The sequence below is a fragment of the Heliangelus exortis genome, chromosome 4 (genome assembly GCF_036169615.1).
Source record: "Heliangelus exortis chromosome 4, bHelExo1.hap1, whole genome shotgun sequence".
Lineage (NCBI taxonomy): Eukaryota > Metazoa > Chordata > Aves > Apodiformes > Trochilidae > Heliangelus > Heliangelus exortis.
In genome coordinates this window covers 43,917,440-43,935,639 of record NC_092425.1, presented here as the reverse complement: position 1 = coordinate 43,935,639, position 18,200 = coordinate 43,917,440, and the positions used below count along the sequence as shown (strand labels likewise).

At 45.2% G+C, this 18,200-nt stretch overlaps 1 long non-coding RNA gene across 1 annotated transcript in view; it reads right to left on the bottom strand.

Moving 5' to 3' along the window:
* Positions 1-18,200, bottom strand: part of LOC139796291 (uncharacterized) — a 240,433-nt gene that overhangs the window by 84,336 nt on the left and 137,897 nt on the right. The gene's annotated exons all lie outside the window — the stretch shown is intronic.

Genomic DNA, 18,200 nt, shown 5'->3' with positions numbered 1-18,200 from the left:
TTCTCTTTGCCTCAGGAAGATCCCAGTTCTTACTAAAGCTGGGGCACCCGTATCTAGTTAAATTACTGTTGCCTGGGATAAAGTAAGAGGCTACATGCAGCTCTTGTGGCTTTCTCCCTACAGCTGTTTCTTTTCTTTCCTTCACTGCCAGGATTCACTTTCCAACATGACATTCTTCTGTTTTCTAAACCTTATGTTTACTCAATCATCAAACAGCCATAATATGAGCTGACAATCACTGCACATATAGCAAATGATGAAAAGCAAATGTTGGTATCAAAAAGCTCATGAGAAATAATATGACTGAAAATTGATTGCCTCAAGTATTACCTGGGGAATTAGGTCTTGCTAAAGGTATCAATTGATTGAATAGAAGGCTTAAAAATTTTACTGAGAAGGACACAAACTTTTACGCCTGCCAAAATAACATGAAAAAGAAACTTAGCTTCTCATAATCCAAGATTTTTCTTGTTGTGTTACACTGAATAAGAGTTGGTTGGTATAATTTCATTTACAAGAAATCCAATTTTATTGAATTGTGGAATTTTCCTGACAAAAAACTATTTTGTTGGGAGGCTTTTGCAGTCCACTATTTTCTAACCATCTCTAAACAGAAGTGGCCAAGGGGAGAAGACAAGGATAGAGAGTGCTAAACCAAATGCCTCTGTCTCTGGATCTGAAAACATCACTTTCAAAAGAAAGGATGAAGCGAAGCATGGGTCACAGAAAGGGAAGTGGGAGTGGCTTCATTTTTCTTGTACCTCTTAACTCAGCAGCTCCACAGACAAAGCCTTCAGATGGGGAAGCAAGAGAATATGGGCCATATATGGTCATCTTGGTCACCTGGACCTGTGGCATTCTGCCCAGCAAATGCCTGTGGTGTCTTGTCCTCACTCAGGGACTCCTCAGTGCAGCAATCTGTACCCATGTGACTGGTGCGAACGCTGCCTTGCCCTTGACACCACAGCTCAGGACTCAAAAGCTTTACTCAAGGCTGACAATCAGCTATTCCAGTATACTCTTGTAGGTACCCTGAACAGCATATTTTACATACATTGACTGGGCTCAAAGGAGTACAGCAGCTAAATACTGCCCACGGGTAAACAGAGTTTCAGACTGTGGAATATTGCCGGCAGCTGGAGGCTGAAGGCAACATGCACTATCAAAGGAGCTGTTGTTACCTTAGGCCATTTTACTCCTGTTCTCTCCAGGGATGGGCACTGTTTGTTTATCGTCCTTAAAGTGTTTCTCCTCGGGATGCTGAAGACTTTCTGTGCACAAGGTCTTTATGTATAAACTCCACATGCCTGCAGGGAAACTTCTCAAGGTGGCAGCCTTCTAAGATGGCACAGATGGGCTCACATTGCTGCCCTCAGCTTTGGTACCAGCCCTTGAACCCACAGAGGTCCAGAGCACATTGTGAATCTGAACCTTTTGTCAGAGACTGAGCATGCCACTGACCTGCTGCTGAATGAGAAAGGGTGCAACAGGGCATGCAGGCCTTAGGATCTGGGTGAACTCAGTGGTAAGAAAAGAAACACCACCACATGCTCAGAGGCTGCTGCCCCCTGGCCTGGGGCACAGTGCAGTCCCAGGGCTGAAGAGGAAGGAATGCCCAGGAGTACCCTCTGCCCTGTGTCCCAGCCTGCCTCCAACAGGCCCCTGCGCTCCAGACACAGAAAGGGATTCCCCACGACGGTAACTCTGTGGCCTGGCTTATTTTTAAGGACTTGAGACTTCTGGACCCCATTACCTGACACACCACAGTCGTTACTTTCTTTCGTAATTTTTAACTGCTCTAGTACAAAATTATTCATTATCAGATAGGTCACAAGGCTTCCTAGGAAGACAAACCGAATCTTCCCAGTCTGGTGGTGTAGGCCACATGCTTATGAAGCACTGGCCTGTTACACAGAACCAGTATTGTCATGGTTGGAAAAGATCTCTAAGATCACCAGGTCCAACTGTCTACCTAGGAGAAAAAAGCAAAACAGAACAAAACACCCAAGATGCCTAAATTGAATACCTCCAGGGATGGCAACTCCACCACCTCCCTGGGTAGCCCATTCCAGTGCCTGACTGTTCTCTCAGTAAAGGAATTCTTCCTCATCTCCAGTCTAAACCTCCCCTGGTGCACCTTCAGAGCATTTCCTCTGGTCCTATCACTGTTCACTTGAGGGAAGAGGCCAGCACTCACCACACCACAGCCTCCTTTCAGGCAGTTGTAGGGAGCAACCAGGCACTGTGTGCTCCAGCTAGGAGAAGGGCTGTTCTAGCTATCCTTCAGGTATGCCTTATTAAACTGAGTAGCTGCTTTTTTTTTTTTTTTTTTTTTTTTTTTTTTTTTTTTTTTTTTTTTTAAATTCCTGCCATTGAATTGATTGTTTGATAACAAAGATTTAAAGTGGATTTACTATGAGGCATAGAAGCCATGGTCCAAAAAGAGTAAATTTTTACAGGTGAGCTTGCCTCAACCCTCATCAACATTTTTACTAGGGCTGTCACTAAAAAATGTCTCAAACAACTAAAAGACTCCTCGGTCTCTATCCCAGTGGGCTGCACAAGAGACCCAGCACTGCCCTGGCACAGGCTGACCAGAGGCTGACCAGAGGCTGACCCCCAGGCTCCTGGCAGCAGCGCCTGAGGGGAGGGCAAGCGCTTTCCCGCCAAGCGCACCCTGGGGAAGGTGAGGTAAAGGGAACTCCATCGTCCTGCTGGGGATGGGCCCAGAAACCTGGGAACTGCCTTCAGAACACTCGCATCCAGTTTGCAGTTGTTTCCTTTTTTTTTTTTTTTTTCTTTTAATAAGAATGTGCTGTTTGACCCAAGCTTGATTAATATACTTAGATGTGGACACTCCCAGAGCTACCCCTGGGGAGCACAGACTCCCAGTGCAAGGCCGAGGCTGCCACCTCAGCAGTGGCCACTTCCAGCAGAGTTTCAGAGGCCCAAAACACAGACACGTATTGTCAAGGTACCAAGAGAGGCACCGCGGTATTATCAGCCTTGTTCCCCATGCACGTGTCCATGCTCTGTATGAGAAGGAGATTGAGGAATGTCCTGGCAGAGTTCAGGCACCCACAAACCCCTTTGCTCCTTGCCACCATCCCTGCCTGATTTCAGAGTTATTTTCCTCCTCACAATCAGACACACGAAGCACACAGCAGGGGTATAAACAGGGGAACAGCCCTGTGGCAGAGGACACAATGATGGTCACACGGGCTCCCACAGGGGCTGTGCCACCTCCAGCCTGGCCCGCATCACGGACTCTCCTGGTCTCCTTCCCTCTCTCAGGGCGTGCGGACAAGATAATGAAAGCTTCAGGGAGGAATTTTTTGCCAGTGTGTGTCTTTTTACTATTGTTACAGGTTGGCGTGTCCACAGAGTAAGCAAGGACAAGGTGCCAAGTTTATTACTACCCATGTTTCATAATTTATAGCCTGCACAACCGAAAGGCTGAAAACACAGCAATTTTGCAGGGTAATTCTGGGAAGTAACCATCCTGCAACACCAATTATTAAAACCACTTGTACACATTAAAGCTATAAAGATTAAAAATATAGCACACTTGCCATTAAATATGAATGAAATCATGCAATATGTATTATATACCAGTGCAATGGCCAGCCTTGTGTGCTTCAGCACAACCCTACAGAAGAACTGCAAACCCCAAGTCCCAAACCAGTGTGCATTTTGTCAAAACTGAGGAACAAGTTTGTCATGCAAAATAAACACAGATGTTCTGAACACTGACTGCAGCTTTCAGGAGATGGCTAGGAAAAGAAAGTGCTTCAGGAAAATATGCCTCTCCATGCCAGGCTACTGGCTCTGCACAGGCAGTACTTGACCATCAGCTGAGGTCGGGTGAGTCATTTAAAGGACATATCCTGTTGTTGGTTTTAATTTGCTTTGCTCTTCATTGTTAATTTTTCCTCAATACTCTGTCTTGAAACATATTCAAATGGCTCCCCATGCTGATACGCCTGGCATGCTTTGGTGATACAGGCATGCTGCTGGCTAAATCTGCTTGTGGTTCAGAAAGGCTAGAGTTTATTAGCACCTCGGGCCTTGCTCTGCCTTTTTATTGCAATTGTTTTCCTCTTTTCCTTCATTCTGTCCCCCTGAGAAATGAATAATTTTCTATCATGCCACACATAGGAACATCCTTCTGTTCTCTAACTACCATGTGCAATTCCCTGCAACATTATTCAGGTACACACACACACCTGGGTAAACATTTGTTCAAAGTGTTCACACACATATACAATCGCATCTCTCAACTTAAAGCCCAGTTTTACTAATTTTCTAGATAAAAGGATAGTCAGTGTTTCCTAGTAGAGCTAATATTTATCTTGGCCAGGAAAAAACAGTTAGGATTTTGCCTTCAAATTACATTTTCTAAATAAGCCTCCATGGTTGTAATGGGAAATAAAACTGACAGACTTTGAACATGAAATTATTTAGTTTTGTGGAAGAATGGTGGTCAAGCTGTAGGAGACTTCGAGTGGAGTTTCTAAGCTTGGCCACAGGCTTGTGTGGAACTGGCCAGCTCCCTTCTTCTCTGCCTTAGTTCCTCACCATGACAGTAACACTCAAAGATGGTGTTTCTGTGAGAAACTATGAGAACAGCCCATGGAAACGGAGACACTGTTTTGATAGTCCAGTGACAAGGATATGGTAGAATGACCCTTCTCCTGGCAGGGGTTCTTTTGATCTGCTTTATGTTATCCCACAGAAAAAGCTTTTCAGCTCAATGACCCAGTGTACTACAACTTTCTGCCTTCAGTGCATGACCTTGGAGTTGTTTCCCCAAGAACTCTTACGGCTTTTACGGATTCAAACACGTGACACAAGCTCACACACAGGCACTCAGCTCCTGCATGCCACTCTCTATTACAGGCACAACCTTCTCCTTCAGCCTGTGAAGGCCACTGCTCCACATGCCCCTATAGAACAAAGCTCAACCACAACTCTCAACCACAACTCCAAACACAACTGTCATCGAAACCAACATTGCTGAGGCCCAGAAACATGCTTGAGTTTTTCTCTAATATGCAGTTACTCTGGTAACAGGTTACTTCTGAAATACCAGAAGGTAAAAGCATGGGCCAGCCATTGTCTCAGCCACTAGCCTTTTCCTTGACAAGGAGAAATCTAGTTATCCGTTGCATGCTAAGTGCATCCCTGTACCTGTGTAAAAGCCCATCAAATACTTTGTGTAGACCAAACATAGATGCTAGGAGCTAAAACCACAGCCCCTCCCTCAACAGCAATTCACACCTTTAAGTCTTGCAAGGTGCTCTGCTGGTGGCCACTCTGACTCCTTGACTTCTTCCCTTGACAAAAATTAAGATAAAACTGTTCCCTCTCACTACCGTGTGCATTCCAGCACTTAACCTCATGGCATATATTCTCTCAGAAACCTTTTTCTTGTCTGTATCAGTACCTCAAATATTGAAGTGAAGCTCAGAGAGCCCTTGTGCGGCTGCTGTGCTAGTCTCCAGCATGCTCCATCACTGAAATTTAATTCAGTCCCTGCCCTGAATAAGCTTTTCTGGCATACGCAAGGCTATGTCAGTAAAACCGTCTGCACAGGAGAGGCTTTTTTTCTGTTGTAATTACACCACAGCTTCAGCCTCGGCAAGAGAAACAAACTGCCTATCGTAGATCTTACTTGACTAACATACACTAAGCAATAGAGCTTGATTTTCCAGTATATTGACTACAGAAAACTGGAAATTTCCATAAAATCAGCCATAGGTGAGGGGAAAAGACAAAGAAAGTTGATTGAATAACTTCAAAAACATAAACGGGTGCAGGAAACCCGGGTTACCCTTCAAGATTTACTATGAATAGAACAAGAGGTTAAATTTGTCAAGTAAATGACTCGCAGAACATTCTTCTCCCAGCCCTAGTTAGCAGTAGTGAGCCTGAGACAATGATAATTCATTACCCACGCATCTCTGTCTGAGCAGGGCAACACAAGTCATTTGGTGTCTGCAGACCTAATTAGGTGTCATTAAATGGACCAATGCTCCTTTTCCTGCTGCACTACCAAGAAGGTAATTTGTTTGTGTGATGCAGTTGCAAAGACAGAGGAAGCATTAAAACCTTTTTCAACTTTGTGTAATGTGACAGCAACTCGAACTGTGGCAACCCTGCGCAGGGAATAAGGGGGGGTGCAAACTGGGAAGGGGTCTTAGCCCCTGCACCATTTGTGTGAAGCATGCAAATGTGCAGTGCTGACCATGCTCAGTTTGTTACTGTTTTGGTGGGCATCAGGCTCAACATGAGTGAACAATATGCTGCAGCTGCAAAGAAAGCCAACAGGATGCTGGGCTGCACCACCAAGGACATCATGCGCAGAGACAAAGAAGTCATCACCCTGCTCTACTCAGCACTTGTCAGAGTATTGCATTCACTTTTGGTCCCTGCTGTACAAAAAGGGATGTGGACAGGCTAGAGAGGGCCCAGAGATGCACCATGAGGATGATCAGAGGACTGGGGCAGCTGCCACACAAGAAGAGGCTGAGAAAACTGGGTTTGTTCAGCCTTGAACAAGCCTTGAGAAGAGAAGGCTTAGGGGAGACCTTATTAACATATTCCAGTACTTACAGGAGGGCAAGAAAGAAGATGGCAACTCCCAATTTACAAGGAGTCTTACAAGGAGTATTTACATGGACAAGATAAGGGGCAATGGGCACAAGATGATCCATGAGGACAGTCAGACATTGGAATGGTCTCCCAGGAGAAGTGGTGGATTCCCCCACTTTGTAAAGTTTGAAGTCTCAGCTTGATGGGGTGCTGAGACATCTCAGATAAACAATAATATGGGAAGAGCTGGACCAGATGATCCTTGAGGTCTCTTCCAACATGGCATTCTGTGATTCAAATATTTTTGCTCTATCTGAACAGATAACCTGCTTGGTTTTCTTTGTTTGTTAAACTGAGTATCTACAGATGCACCAGAATAACTGAATCCTAACTGTGGTTAGGATTGCTGTGATCACTCAGTACATGTGTTATATGGGGTGTAACCACATCTAACCAGCTGTGCTGGCTGCTCTGTGCTTTAACATGGTTGCAAATGTTAGTACAACCTTAAGCCATCTCCTGAGATCACCTTTGAAATTTGTGTCTTTCAGTAACAGGTTTGTGGTGACATAATTTCTAGTTTGGAAGGCAGCCACAATTTTTTAAACTGAAGGTGGACACTAGTACAAAAAAATCAGAAATTTTGTTTACCTTACTCCAGCATTTGCAAATCCCAAAAGTAGAGAAGAATCTTGGCCTCAGCTGGCAGCTCTTTGGTAGAAGTCAGCCCTGATGTGTTGTGCTCCAGGACCTTATTGTGAAGCCATGAAATATGTCGAAACTCAGTTCTCTTATTATAACCTCCCTCCCTCTTCTCAGAGCAGAGCTGCACTTCTTGGGCCTGGGCCAGGACAGAAACTGAGCAAAACCACACACATAGAGTGTTTGGGCTACAGCACCTGAACACAGAAATTCAGCCAGGTCATTGACATGATAAGGACCCCAACTCACCCCAAACTATTTGCAGCAAACACAGGCAGCTCACTAGGCAGAAAACTGAGTAAACTGCAGTTATTTCTGCAAAGTTCTATGAGCTCAAAGGACCCAAGACATTTTAAAACTAACAGCACAGAGGAACTAGGAAGGGCTTGCATAGCTGTGTCCTAATGGATGCTCATAATACACTAGTGAAGGCAAAGAGCCACGGAGAACATGAGAGAGATACACCACCACTTACTACATGGAGGAGAAGCCTAAGGAAAGATGACTTGCTGTTTCTCGAATTAAGGGAATACAGCAATAGTCACTGAAATGACTAGACAGAAGGTTAAAATCCCCAGGACAACCTGAGCAGAGCAAGCTGGGAACAGCAACAAGTGAACAAATTCAGAACGCAAAGGCAAAAGCCACAGAAGAAAGGTATATGGGGAGAGAAGGACACAGGCATGACTGCCAGCTCAGGGATGCTGCAGAGTCAAACAAAGTTTGAGTGTCACCAGCAGCTCAGGAAAAGCCCTGGCATAGAGAGAGAGGTGGCAGCACGTTGTCAGAGGAGTCCCATACAAAGTCCATAAAGCTTTAATTCAGCCAAGCTATGACTGTCTTTCCTGAGGTGCCTGCCAAGTGAAATACTGCCTGTGCTGTTTTGACTGAAGTCAGCAGTGAAATTGTTGCTGGTATAGTTGCATTTACCAATAAAAGAAAAATTAAACCCAAACATTTCTTACAGGAAACCTAACTGTGTTTATGTTTTCATCAAGACACTATGTCAAACATGACCTTGATGGAAACAATAACCAACAGCTCTTAAAATACATTTAGGGCAAAATCTAAGGGGGTGGAAAGACAAGGAGAGGAATTCAGTTTGCATGCGTGCAAAGGAAACAACAGTAACTTCTCAAAGAAAATCTTTCCTTTTGTAATGTACCTCCTCATTGAGCCATAAAGGTGCCTTCAGCAGAGTGCTGTCTCTCAGTTCTCTCACCAACTAGGAAGCTACAGAGTGTCTCATAGACTGCCTCACCTGTAAAAGCAGATACACTTCTACCACACTCCCTCACAAGCTACAACAATTTTATTTTGAACTGAGGCTGAACTGGATTATGCTACTACATGAAAAGTACATTCAGTGGCTACAGACTGCATTTGTCCTACCAGCTTCTTGGTTACCTGCCTACATCACAGGTACGGTGAAGGTGATTCATCTATTTAAGGATTTAGGGGTCCAGGCAAGGCTGTGTAAATGTATTCAAAAAAAGGTGGTGCTTGCCATGAAGACATGAGACACAACTGCTCTGGTTAGTCTATACTTGTACTGTCCTCCGAACACTATCACTGCTACTACCACAAGCATCTTTTGCCATTTGCACGTGGACTATGAATTACTTCCTCCAGTGCTACCTGGACACCAGCATGGCTTGGGTTTACACTTCTGTTGCAAAGATGCAAGATGGTTTCTGTTGAGTTCTGGCCTTTGTGGTCATGAAAATCCTGGGGTTTGTGTTTCAGAGCAGTTACCAGCTTTTGGGACCACAGACAACAGCTGTCAAACCCAGCTGAAGCAAGGACAGGTTTTGTTTAGCTGCAGTGACTCTCTGAGCCAAAGTCTGAGGGGCAGGAGGGCCCAGGACCAGCTCGCTGTTCAGGGCTGGGGGCTAGAACACTGCAGTGCTTGATTATCCACCATTTCCTACTGAAAGCATGCGTTGCTCATGCTCTGCACTTGCTCCCTTCAGCAATAAGCTTTATCAGGCCAGATTCTCAGCTGGGGTGCTTCTCAGTTAATAAACTGAACTCTGCTGAGCTGTTTTACACCAGCTGCTAATGTGGCTTCTTGGTCTTTTGTTTTTAATTGCCAGCTAAACATAATCCTACAGATGTGTACTTTGGACTTGCTTCTACTAATCCCTTCAGCTCAGAAATGGGCAGTGAAAGGAGAGGCAAGGGGCCGTTCACCCTCTGTGTCCGTGGGGTGCCCTGGCTGTGTCCCACTCACAGCACAAGGTGAGGGCTGCACCCTGCCTGCCCCTGGGGAAAGCCATCCACAGCCTCCCTGCAACTGCTACTGTGCTCACGAGGTGTGAGACAGCTTCCATCTCCTCGTGGCTGAGAAAATTGCAGCCAACAGCTTGGTTTTTAGCCAGGACTGTACATATGGATAAAATGGGGTCACCTCCCATTCTCAGGAACTCAACATTCATGCACAGCTGTTTTAGCTGGACTGATACCAGTGCTCAGTGCACTGGTGAGGGTGGCACTGGACCTTTTAGGCTATGAAAAAAACAGAAAGGGTAAGGGAAAAAAAAGAACAGGATCAGAATATTTCTGGTCTTTACAGCATCATCAAGTGGAGGAATTTGGAACCCACAGTGTTAACATGTTTAAGCTGCTTCGACAAGGGAATATATACTGTTAAATCTTGGGAGTTATTTAAAATGCCAGTGAGTATAATAGCAGTGCTCTGAAATAACCATTTCATCTGCCTACATTACTCTAAAATTAATGAATAATGAAGCGATGCCCTTCACATTCTCTTCCCTTTCCATTCCAAGATATATTGATCAGATGACATTTATTTAAGTTTGGGATAATGTATTAATTTCAAGATAATTATTCAATATACTTTTGTCACTGTTGATATGCTTCAATGTCATACAGGGGCCAGGGGATGAATAAACTGTTATCTGACATTGCTGGACAGGGTGCTAGAAATAAATGCAATTTTTCTCCTTGAGAATCACAGCCTTAGTTTTTCCTCCTCTTTTTTCCCCTTCAGTGGGGAGGGAGCATCAAGGCAGGCGTTCTGATGGAGCAGAGCCAGGAGAGACAGATCAGGGAGGGTGGAGGGAGAGATGGTACAGTGGGATGAACTGCTCTTCCCTTGTCACTGGGGTCAGCCTGACGCTTAGCAGAGCTGACAGAGCCCATCCTTAGTGGATGCCACTGCAATATTAACACTCATTTGGAGCAGATGTGGCTAAAAGCATGAAACATTGAACAAACAGCTGCCACAGATCCAGTGCCATTGCATGAGCACTTATGTTCTATTAATGCAGCGTGTTCCCAGGGCTGGGAGGGCAGCCCCCCCCTTGGTTCTGTGGCACACGGGTCAAGCACCAGAACGGTGCTGGCGCAGGACCCGCTCCCTTTGCAGCCCACCAGCCTGCACCAATCACCTCACCCAGCACCCACCTGCCCCTTCACACTGCTCAACCCACCCTCTTACACAGCAACATCACTTTTGCTCCAGATTTATTTGTACAGTAAAATGGTAACTTTTTTTTTTTTTAATCTTCAGTCTTTATGTGGCCCTCTCCACATATCACCACAAGAGACAGACAGCGAAATGGAACAGTAAAGATTCCAAATTCCCGGCTCAGCTTTGGGAGATCTCCAGTGTAAATCTGGAGTTAACCTGTTGACCCACACACACTTATTTCTGGTGTGACCGAGAGCCAAAATTGTAGCTGTCATGTGTGCAGGGAGAGGACTAACAACCTGAAAACCTGCCCACACAAGTAACTGCAGAGAGAAGAAACATGCAGTGCAAGGCAGAAGATGGGGTAAACTTAAATTTTAGCTGGATGCTAAAAATTGGCACAGGAAGACTGCAAGCACCTCTCTGGATTCCAAATAAATGCAGAGCATTGATGGAGCTCTCAGTCAGTTCTTTGAAGCTAGCAGGCATGCAGGTAGGAGTATACTTGCAGGTTATGAAAAAGGTGTATTTCTTAAAGATTTACCTCTTAAATAGAAAAAACCACAACAAAACCAGTAATGTCAGTGCTGCAAAGCCTGTGGGCAAGCAAGCAAGATGCCACCTGGTCCAACTCACAAAGTGACCCCCCACATCACAGCATCCTACTGAGCTCACAGCTCCACCAATGCAGGAATAATCCTTTTTTATTAATTACAGCAGCTCCTTTCCCATATTGCCAAGGGCTGCAGAGCCTGGGAGTAGCTGCTTCCAGAAGACACACTATAAAGTTAATCACTTCAGTATCTCTAGAGGAGAGGAACAGGATATTTGCCCCCACCTTGCTAAGCAGTCAGGAATGGGTTGGAGAAAATCATCTACAGCCTTCCTTGTTGCAGTGGAGCTCGTCAGCACTGCAGCCTTCACCACTCTGGTACTAAGATGCCACATATCTTAGCAGGAGATTCCAGATGGTATGTCACCAGCTTCCCAGTGCCAGGGGCTGGTGATGGGAAGATGTATCCTGAAAAGGGGAAGGGACACTGCACACACCAAGGACAGGGTTGCTGAGCTGAACCACAGGGCTTGCACCATTAACCAGGAGTCAAATTGGAAAAGTAAAAAGAGTATCAGGTTTTTTTCCATTTAAGAACTAAATCCTGAAAAGGGCCAAAAGCAAAGAGAGCAAAAAGAGCAAAAGGCATGGAGAAACCTGTAACTGAGGTACTGCTTCAAATAGAGCATGCTACCACCAGGGCAGGAAACAAAAGGACACTGACAGCTGGGACCTTGACTGCTGTGCCCTCTGTTTCTGTACCCTCCACCTGGCTCAGGATCACCAACAAGACACTAACTTTACCCTCACTGTACAAAACGGTCATGTTTTGATATTTGCAAAAAGGATATTTTCAGTGCCTGCAGCTTTCTACCAGCTCAGCTGAGACACGTTTGTCATCATTATTACTTTGCATGTAAGTCATCTGCCATGTTCCCCCACCCAGAAGCAGGTATTTGCTATTCAGGCTTTCAAAAGCCAAGGCAGGCAGCGCTCCTTGTGAGACAGCTGCAGATGGGACACATGACTCAGGTTCCTGACCTGCCTGCTGAGGAGCAATGCAGATTCTCCCTGAGGTGCTGTAAATCACACTTGGCTTTGCAGCCTTTGCTGTTTGCTAAGCTGACAGGGATTCCGGTTTTCCTCTCACCTGCCCTAGTTCACCAAGGGTGCTTTCAGTTGTGCCAAACCCTGCCTTTTCGGTTTTAATGCCCTTTGATACCTGCATTTGTATAAGCCACAATGGAAACAAAAGCAAAACCTAACAAAACAAACATTGAAAACAGTAAGGAAATTATCAATAACACAGGGAAAATCTTATATCAAGTGAAGTGAGACGCCATGGAAGTAGAAATGACACTGTGGCAGAGCAGGCTGCACTGACACAAGAAAAGAGCATCTCCTCCCTCAGCATCAACCATGGGATACAGCAGCATAATGAAGTGTCATTGCCATCATTAGTGACATGACAGACTGTCCCCTATTAATTCACCTGATGGTCAGGTCTGCCCTCTGCTCACCTCCTTCCACCTTTCAAGCATGCTCCTAATCCTCAGACTTCCAGTAGCACAGTCTATACATCAAAATGTCAGCAGATCCTCTTCAAAAAGAGCAAAACCGTGTAACTGAACTTCCCTTTCCTATGTCTGTCATCATTCTGCCCAGTAAATCAGAGCTGATACATATTTGTCATCTCCCTGACAGAACAGAGATGAGTCAGCATCAGCAACTCCCCAAAGGATCCAAAATTCATACCAGTGACAGCTCATGTCTTTTCTGCTGCCTTTCCATCAATAAGCATAATTCAGAAAGTTGTATTCCCCCCCCCTCTGCTATGTGTTCTTATGGGCTTAAAGCTGCTAAATAACAGATAGGTGAGAAAGAGACAAAAAAGTTCCTCAAGGTCTGTCTCTCCATGCTGTACAGTAAGACCTGAGCCACAAAAACAGCATCTCCAGGAGATTCTGCTGAGTTGCGTAACACCAACACCTCATAACCAGGATGAAAGTGAAATTACACCTGGTGCACCCAGCATCAATACAATAAGCCACAGCTGATTCTCAGGGTGCTCATTATCCTGTGTTCCTTGGATGAGATGCTCTGAAATTATTTTGGGAGGTGTTTGCAACATGCTTTAAACTACAGCCCTCCCTCCCTTTCACATCCCACAGGGAACCCATACAAACTTTTTTGCAGCTGGCTTCAGGTTAAACAAGTAGATTCTTCCATGCATTTCCTTTCAGTGTCTCATTACACAACAAAAGGAAAAACCCATCCCAAAATAATAACAACACAAGCAAAGCCGGCAGCCAAGAGTACAGCTGTCATACCCATTTCTTTCAAGGGTTTGTCTTCAGCCTTTGAACAAAAGGAAGAAAATGTGTCTGATAAGCAAGGTTACTCCAATTGCCCCTGACAGCTTTAAAGTGCACCCCTTTCTCCTCGAAAGACTTTGATCCTCTGGTGAACAGGACTTGCCGTTGCAGAAAATTACCTTGTCATCTGCAACAGAGTGTTACAGGCTGGTATTTACAGTGTAAAGTGTCAGTAACCGAGGCAGAGGCCAGCAAGGGTAAATAATTAATAATGCAAACTGGCTGCCCCTTAGTCCAACTTGACTGCTCGCTAGGATCCTGCAAAGGCAGCTTCCTCGTCTCACCCTGGCTCAGCAATATCACCAGGAGAAAACCAAGCCCATCAATAAAGAGCAAGGATTAAAAAAAATGGGTGCAGGGATACTCAGCAGGAATTTGCCAGCTCCTGCATTCACTGGTGGGGCATGAAAGAAGCATCTGCACTTCCACTTCGAACAAAGGCTAAATCAGAGAGAATCCCCCAAGTAAAAGGTCACTGAGTAGTCCACTGAGCTGTAGCACAGTATATCATTTACTCCCCTTGTAATAACACATGGAGGCACAGGGGGAAAAAAGACAGAAAATCTATCCTGGTAGAAATAACACCTCTGGCTACTGGGTATGAAAAGTGCATTTCTAAAAGCCATTTCATGACTGAGATGAAGCAGGGGAGGCAGTGAAAAGCTGAACCATCTGAAGGGTGAAGATAGTAGGTGAAATAGACAGGTGAGGGGAGAAGTATCACATTTCTATTTTCGGTTGCTTGCAGTTTTACAGCCATGCCCAGCTCCCTTTGACGCCCAATGGAGCGTGTCCATTGAGTGGCTGACTCTCCAACTGCTGGAAACGTCTAGCAGGATGGAAAATGGATGCAGGCAAAAGTGAAAAGGCTATTTTTTTTTTAATAGCAGATCATTCTCCTAGCTCCCTCCACTCCTTAAGCTTTTCTCAGGCCTTACCAGCTGGCTGCCTCCTCTTTCTGTGTTTACCACAACAGGAATAAGCAATCTGGTTTGCCTAGTCTGCTGAAACTCACCTGAAATGTTCTGCTCAAGAAATGCCACTGTAAACCTCAGAGAAGCCCACTGTCTTCTGAGCTCCTGTTTGTATTACACAGGGGCTGATTACCTCCTCAGGTCAGTGCTGATGAACCTGCTGTTACGCTTTGCTCCTCTGCCTTAAGCAGGATTTTATCCTATTCTGTCCTTAAAACAAGCCTCAAACACTCTTAACACATTTCAGATCAAACACAAATATCAAAGCTCAAGCAATTTGCAGCTATCAGCTGTAATCAAGCTCACTAGGGAGGCTGCAGTGGCACTCTGGGCCTCACCTGTCCCATGAGTTCAAAGGCCACGGCAATAACCATTAGCATATTTCCACAGGCAGGGCAACCAAATAAGTGAATATTTAAGCAGTGCCAAAATATCACAATCTTCTTCCTCTGCCTCAGAATTGGATTTGTCAGTTCTTAAATTGTGTGCACTTTCAAGCAGTGCAGCCTGCTGCCCGAGACACCATCTCACAGTCCCCATTTCTTGCAAATTGCTTCATAAATGTGAAGTTAAAGGATTATGTTACATTTCCCCCTGCAATTAGGCAGTGCCTCCTGACAGACAGGAATAATGTGTTCCATATAGAGTTCGTTATTTACCAGAGAGGAAGCTGGGAAGATTCCTGCTTCCACAAGCAATAGGGTACAAATAAAAGCTGGGGAACAAGTGCAGAAAGCTTCTACCCCTTCCACGAGCAGGGAACCTCTGCACTCCACACTGCAGTGGTGACAAAGGGAAAACAAGGCAATTTTCACTGATCAAATGAGTACAGGTACATCATCCATGTGCCTTCTCAGATAAAAAGGAAAAGCAGAATAAAGACAAGGAAATAAATTTCTGTGAGGAGTCACCAACAGGTGTCACATGCTAGATTCACCTTTGAAGTGCTGAGATGTCACCTCATCAGGTGGCCTGGGGCTCTCCAGCAGGTAGCAGCTGCTGGCTCAGGGGTAAGGCAAAGCTGGAATCATGAAGCCTGGAAGTTCCATCAGAACTGCAGGTGTACCAGCAGTCACTTTTAAAATAAATAATATGTAAGTTGAAAGACATGACAAAGTTTTAGTATAACTTTAGGGAGCTTGCAGTCATTAAAAAGGTCATGCTGTGGTGCCTAAGGCTGAAGACAGCCCAGGCAAGGGAGAACATCATGGCTCTCAGAACACATGAAATAACAAGAACACATCCATGCAGACAAAAAGCCCCACCAGAGTGCTCAGGCTTTCTCTTCCGTGCCTCATCTGCTGGGACAAGTGTGGAATTTTAGGGTTCACAGCCAAGGAGTTAAAAACCAGTACCAGTTTCATACACGTACTGAAAAGCACTCACGGGAAGATTAAGAATTATTAAGTATTATGGCAAGACTTCAAATACCCAAAAATGTTTTATACACTGTTCCACATACAGGTGCCCTGGGAGGGCCTTTTCTGAGCCACATTCCAGGAGCAGCAGAGGACATCCTGAGAAGAGCCCAGAAAGGGATCCAAGGGGAGCTGGCAGCTGCCTTCAGGGGCCAGAGGCTGGGCAGGGGCAGTCATGGGCTGAAGCCACTTGTCACCAGGAGGGAGGGGAAGATGGGGAGTAATTCATTATGCTCTTACACTAGGATGTAAGTGAAAACTATTTCAATGAAAAATCTAGGTGATAATAGCTAAGTTCCTGGCCCATGCTCACTCAAACTGTTTTGGGTTTTCTTTCACTGAGCTCTGGAAGAGAAGAGTTATTTAGAGTTATGAAATTTCATCCCCAGTTTGCATTATTTAGTCTGTTTCTTAACTTTCAAAAAACAAAACAAAACAAAACAAAGGCTACTTTTCTTGCTGTGTTATCTTAACAAGATACAACAACACTCAGCTCCAGAATCACAATGTTTTCAACAGAAGAGGTTCAATGTCTCAGGACTACCTCAACTGTCCCCACAGAAAACATTCCCTCACAACTCATTAGAAGGAAAATAAGCTTTCAGCTTTTAATTGCAAGGACTGGGAAGTAACAGATGGCAGAGAGAAGAGGAGAAGCACCTCCTGAGCCCAGAGGAGGGCCAGGCTGCTCTGCTGCTGGGTGCAGGGCAGTGGTCATGGGGCTGTGCTGAGGTGGAGGGCTCAGCTCTCCTCTTGCACTTTCTGCCCAGAGCTTGTTTGTGCTGTTTCTAAGATGGTACCGGTGAGGGGGTTTGGTGCCCAGGAGAAAGCCAGGCAGTGCTGGAGGTGCTGGCCTGGCCCACCCTGGCAGCACACCCAGCCCCAAGGCTCTGTCACCATGCTGCTCCTCAAGGCCACTGCCTCACAGAGGTCTGGCCTTCTTAGCCCTTTTTCTTGCAACATTTATGTTTTACAATGGCTCCTGTTCTGCGTTCAGAAGGAAAACTGAGCAAACCAGGTACAGCTTCAGGGAGGGAGAACAAGTGATCTGCCACAAAAATACCAGGACTAACTTCAGCTCTTCCCATCCTCACCAGCAGCTGTCCCTGGAGACATTAATGTAACATATTCAAAAGTAAGTTAAAAAACCTCATCTAGACTGAGTTCCAATCAGTAATATATTTTGAATATATTTTTGAATATATTTTTCCTCCCTGAAAAAGTCATCACTTCTGCATTTGCTATTTTTACAGGGATTTTAGTAGAGAGCTTGCAAGACAAATTTCTTCAGCCATGGCTTGCATAGTGAAACAACTGACTCCACACTAACTCTAGACAGTAGTAAACATCCTGTCAACCTGATGATAGAGGATTGCTTACAATCCACCACAAGAAGGGATGCTATCTAAGCCTTGCACATGCTGACATGTAAGTTTTTAAGTGAGATAACCCTGATTAGATCTGACTGAGATCCAACTCAATTTCTCAACCAGGCTGTGATCTTTATTTACCTGGATGTTGTGCTGCTACTGTCAGGTGAAATAATTCTGCATCAGGCTTTTCTGAGCCTGCCAGTAGAGGAATAACCATAGGGGCAGGTCTGGTGAGAGAAACAGCAGCCACAAGGAGCAGCTCCATCAGCTGGTCTAGCACTGAGCACGGGCATTTTGCCACTATGCATCCTAGAACTGCATTTAATTACAATCTCTATCTACACATCATTGAGGAGTGAAGTAGGTCTCCATGTGACCAGCATTCTACCAGCAAACTCATTTTGAGGGTCAACAGGAATAATGACCAAAGCATGGGTTCCTTGGTGTGCCAGATGTTGGACTTCAGCTCCTGCTGTTGTCACAAACTCAGAGTCCTCGTGTTGTCTGCACTGAGTTCTCCCCTCTAACCCCACAACCACCCCCACGACAACTCCACTGCCCATTGCCCAACTCCAGGCAGCCTCAGGGGAGACAAGGGGACAGGGCTCTATGGGGCCACTTCCAGCATTTCCCATTTTGTGCTGTCAGTCATTGGGCTCCTTTTGATTAACCCCCCAGAAATCTCTAATTAAAACCTAACAATAGCTAATCCAAACTACTGGAACTTCTGGACACCCTTTACATCCCTAAATGTCCTATCTGCTGTAATAAAAGA